The sequence below is a fragment of the Haplochromis burtoni genome, unplaced genomic scaffold, assembly GCF_018398535.1.
Source record: "Haplochromis burtoni strain Fernald_Lab_line unplaced genomic scaffold, NCSU_Asbu1 Contig_178, whole genome shotgun sequence".
Taxonomy (NCBI): domain Eukaryota; kingdom Metazoa; phylum Chordata; class Actinopteri; order Cichliformes; family Cichlidae; genus Haplochromis; species Haplochromis burtoni.
The window spans coordinates 1,171,383-1,176,642 of NW_024582539.1; the positions used below are offsets into that span (position 1 = coordinate 1,171,383).

General features: G+C 41.3%; 1 protein-coding gene across 1 annotated transcript in view; it reads left to right on the top strand.

Moving 5' to 3' along the window:
* Positions 1 to 5,260, top strand: part of camk1da (calcium/calmodulin-dependent protein kinase 1Da) — an 84,066-nt gene that overhangs the window by 60,665 nt on the left and 18,141 nt on the right. The gene's annotated exons all lie outside the window — the stretch shown is intronic.

The window sequence follows — 5,260 nt, forward strand, 5'->3', positions numbered from 1 at the left end:
TATATATATATATTCACGTGTGTGTGTGAACAAGAAACAGAAACATTTTCTCCTAAAGCCTGAATAAATGCCACAATAAGACCTTATTTTTGTGCTGTTGCTTAATAGCTGTCTCGCTGTGTCAATCAGGTTGTGTTTGCACAGATATGGAGTATAATCTAATTAGGGTAATTGTTGTGTTTGCATGATATTTTAGACAATTAATCTCAGTTAAGTGTTCACGTGAAAAAACAAGCTTGAGATCAAAGAAAGCAGAGTGGAAGTGTAAATGCAGGAGTGGGGTTTTCCTCCCTACATTTCAGCTAATGAGGCAGCGGTCAGATCTCTGTCTCTCTGCTGTGACGAGCAGAAAACGAGGCTTGCCGTCGTCAGCGATGCACAGCCATCGTCCGGTGAGAGTAATAGCACTGCCTGCTTGTAAACACATCAGCTGACAGAGGAGAGATGAATGAGGCACAGTGACATGACAAGCGGGCTGACTGTTGCAACATTTACTTTTCAAAAATGTTCTTGCATCGTAAGCAAGGATGTCATGATTCCACCCTACAGCCCTGCACTACATTGCAGTGCACCAGCCCAGTGTGGCAGAGGTGTGGCTAATGCACACCAATATGAGGCTGGGTTAAAAAAAATACATTATAGGTGACCTTGTTAAAGGTGGCTATAGTCATAGCCAGTCGTAGTCACTCCTTTTAAACACAGGGATCTCTCCATCATTACACCATAACAGCTTAGGTATCCTGTGGAGTTTTCCTCAGAAGAAACCTAATATCACCGAAGAGGACGTGGCAGGCTGCCAAGAGAAGGCAATGAAGCTTCTTCCACGAAATTCAATTTTCTGCACATACTAAGGATCGTACAGTGTGTTAAATGAATTTATTTATCAAGACAGTCTTATATATTGAGTCTTAATTTGCCCTAAAACCAGCTTTTCAGATGAAAGTCACTGCTTGTTTTTTTAAAATAAAGGAATTCTATAATTTATTGTCCAGGCTATGCAAGTACATGTTAACAAAGTTAGAGCACAACTGTGACACATTGCAGACAAGGTGAGGTGAAAGCTATTTAACCTGTGTGATGCACTTGTCTAAGCATGGCAGGCAAAGATATCAGTGGGGTTACATATCATTACTTGGAACTCCGAGCATCAGTCAGAACTTTAAGAATAAAATGAGAGCGAAAAACAGGATGCATTGATTTGCAGATGGGCCCGTGCATCAGCGTCCAGCATGCCTGCTCAATAATTCATTGAAACAAAACGAAGTGTGGGTTCTTTTGTTCTTTTTGTAGTCACAGCAGTGTTGCTGTGTGTAATTGTGGCTTGACATCATCAAACATCACACAGATGGATGCAGATAGATTAGATGGATGCCGTCTCTAGATGGATGTGAAGACACAAAATTAAGATAAAAAGTATGTCATTTTAGATTATTTGCTGTTAAGGAGTACAGAGCTCCTAGGAACCACTCGTTCAATCTTATTATGTCTCATAATATTTTGTTTGTAATAACAGGGAAATTTGATTAGAGGGGGTTGTATAATATCAAGTAGCTATATAATTGTGTGTCTTCCCCAAATAAAGGTAAAGTACTTTCAGCTGCTCCCTTATTTCCCAAGGGGTCATCACAGCAGATGGATCTGCATAATTTACTCCGGATGCCCTTCCTGATACAATCTTCCCATTCGTCCAGGCTTGGGACTGGCACTAGGAGTACACCAGCTTGTGGACCCCTCATGCTGGGTGTTTTGTCTCATCCCGGTCTTTACTAGCAAATAAAATGGCCAGAATATCATCATTAGATATAAACCGGACTTAGTGAGCAGACTTAGGTAACTGTGTGCACGTTTAAAAGGTGTTTTGGGTTGAATAAGATATGACACATAGGTCTATTAGAGATGAGAGAGAATGCTAATACTCATATGGGTGGTGAGTACATAGCATAAGGTCATCTAATTTTTTTAAGATTGTCTTACCTTCTACAGAGATAAATAGGAGCTCAGCTGGGTTACCAAGGTGGGGCGGTACAGGTGAAGAGCGGGCAGGCAGGTTTTGAGCCGGTGAGTTCCTTCCTTTACAAGATTCAATGCAATGGAGCGATGCTCGTGTCATCCACAGGCAAGAGTGACTTGAGCAGACAGATTTTCAAGGCAGATTCCAGGCACGAATAACTTTGAGACAAAGAATTAACCGTGGGAGTTTGTCACCGTAGCAGCGATGACTTTCTGGCGAAGAACGGTGCACTTTTTTGCCCAGATATATTCTTCGTTTGGGATGTAATTTGGGAGGTAGAGCAGGTGATCTACTAATCAGAAGGTTGGTGGTTTGGAGGTTTCCCTGGCTGCTCCAGTCTATATTGAAAGCGCCTTGGGCAAGATACTGAATGTGAATGTAAATGTCAGATAGAAAGCTCTTAGGCATAGACAAATATAACGTAAGAACCAGTCTATTTACCATTGCTTCATACCTGAAACTGACCAGTTTGGTCAGAACTCCTGCACGCTGGGCTGATGTGGTCAGCCAAGTCCAACCAGCAACTTCACCTGAGAGTGAAGAGTTAGCCACCTGAGAGAAAGTTAACCAAACCCAGCCCAACCTACCAAATTATGACAATTCCACATACATGCTTTGTACTCTTGATTAGAGAAGGCTGTCACCATACCATTGGCACCAGGATCATAGTGGACCACTGGAATGGCATCATCACATCCTCTGCTGCCCTTCTCCTCTTACTAGAGTTCTTATAAAGGCTCCAGCCAGAGATATCAGGTGCTGTCATGGTACAATTAATTTCTTTGGTCACAATGACACAAAAGCCTTGTACCAAAACACTGTTCAAAAAAATTTCCAAGCTGGTTAGGCCCCTGCAGTTTCTTTTCAGTTTCACAACACTGTGGCTTCCATATGGAGGAATCCAGACTGCTGACAGGATTACCATCTTGTCATATGTAGGTGAATACTCACAGGCAGTCAGGATTAACATTAAGCTCATCTCTAATTTATTAAAGCTCAAATAAAACAGGAAGTTAAAAAAGCAAGCCAACAGCTAACAGAGACAGAGACTGAGGCACGAAACATGGGGAACATATTTCTCTCCTGTCCTGGGAGAGTACTCAGCAAATGCCATGCTGATTCACATTATGGAGTAGTACTCTATGATTCTGCTTTTAGCTGCTGATCACATTTCTTTACTGTGGAATTAAAGTCATTTAAAATCATTTGTAGCTATCATCAAAGACATAAATTCTTGCCTGAAATGAAAAAACAGGGTGAAACTTTGAGCGTTTTTAGACTTGGCCATTATGTGTGTGTTTAACAAGTCTTCCCCTGCTGACAGTGACGGGTCCCCTGGGTGGGGACACCTGCTTTAGTGGAGCCATGGTCACATGAGGCTGGGAGTATGATGCTTAAAGCTCATAATCAAACAGATTGTCTCTTTTTGTTGTTGTTGATTTTTTAGGTGAAATACTGTAGGCTAAACCCATATCCAGCACAGCGTGGAGCATTGTTGACATCGGGATCTTTGATCTCCCGCATTTTGCAATGATATATTAAATGAGAAATGATGAATGCGGGTAATTTGGCAGACATTATTCTGGTGTTTGTGTGTCTTAGGATCTGTGTTGTGTCTACGATGTTGCACGTGTTTGTGTTTTGATTTTGGTCTGTTTGTGCTCGCCTTTCACTGCATTTCTGCATTTCCTTTTCACTGTGTGTGCTTATATGCATGTGTGCGCATGTGTGTATTGTGTATGTGTGTATATGGTCCTGCCCTTGTATCTGTACGTGTGTGACTGTGCACTTGTGTTGTGTTCTTGTGTGGGAGCTCCTGTCTGATTGCCATGGTCTTCTTACGCAAACACTTATGCAACAATGCAGCCTGGTGGCTGATCTCCGTTGTATCGTGTGTGTGTGTGTGTGTGTGTGTGTGTGTGTGTGTGTGTGTGTGTGTGTGTGTGTGTGTGTGTGTGTGTGTGTGTGTATTCAGCCCTTTTTTGTCATGCCCAGGCATTGCGCTCTCTAAAACCGAACAAGTCGCTGTCCTCTTTGAGGAGAGAAAAATTGGTTTAGTGGTTCTTTTAGATTTTTTTTTTTATGTCGTCAGTGTGGACTGTATGCTCGAATCTGATCTGTGTGTGTGTGGACATGTTTGCCCTTGTGAATCCACATGTGTCCTTTCTGTCATATGTACACATTCCTGGCCATGGGTGTGTTTCTATATATGAAGGGTATATTTATTTTTGTCATTTTTATTTGTGTGTAAATCAAAGCATACTGTATAAGGTGTTCTACTTCTATCAAGTTTTTGTGCTCATTCTTTATATTAATACTATTAATGTATTCTATTACTGCTAATGTTGCTGGGGCAATTAAGATGGTCCTCTCCAGCAGGGGGAGCTATGTGTCTGTTAACTAAGTGGAGGGCTGTTCTCACCTGCATAAACTGCATGTTGTGTATACCTGGACAAGTTGTTTCATGTGCTCTCGAGTCATAAAAGTTAACACTAACTGTTGAAAGAATTTGCCCGGGGTGGAGAAATTTGCCTTTTACTTCCTAAATGTTTTTCTTGGGTCACAAATGAGTTTTTTTCTCCGACTGCTGACAGTGTGAGCTGCATTGCAAATATTTCAGAACCTTTAGGTCACTTTGATGGGAGACGGGTTTTTTTCCTCACTGAATACTTACACGCTGTCTTCTGTCCTTCTCTTATAATCTTTCCTCAAAATTGAGCTGCCCTGTATTCATGGAATCTGATGTGCCGCTCACATTTTGGGACAAGAAAAACAAATGAAGTGGAATTATCCTTTCTGTAAGATTGAGGCTCATCTTTAATCATCTACTACTGCAGTAATATCGCACGTCACAAACGCACAAATTCACACACATCGGTCCTTTTTGTCTCCTCTTGCTCTTACGTCTTTCCCCCCACTGCTCCACTGTGACATTTTAACTTAAGCTTTTTCTTTGGCTTCTGCTGCAGTGAAAGGAAAAGAAAGTAGGATAAAGATTAAAGAATATTCTTGAAATATTATAAAACTCTGAGAGCTGCAGTGCAATCGTGGAGAAGTTAGAAAATATCTAAGTCAGTGGTAAATGTGTATGAAGGAAGAAATGAAAGGATTCACTGTATTTAAAGGATGCTTTGCCAACTTTTAGCACATCTTCAAAAGAAATGTGTATATATTACAATTATGAAGCTGCAGGGAATATCAGTGTGTGTGTGTGTGTGTGTGTGTGTGTGTGTGTGTGTGTGTGTGTGT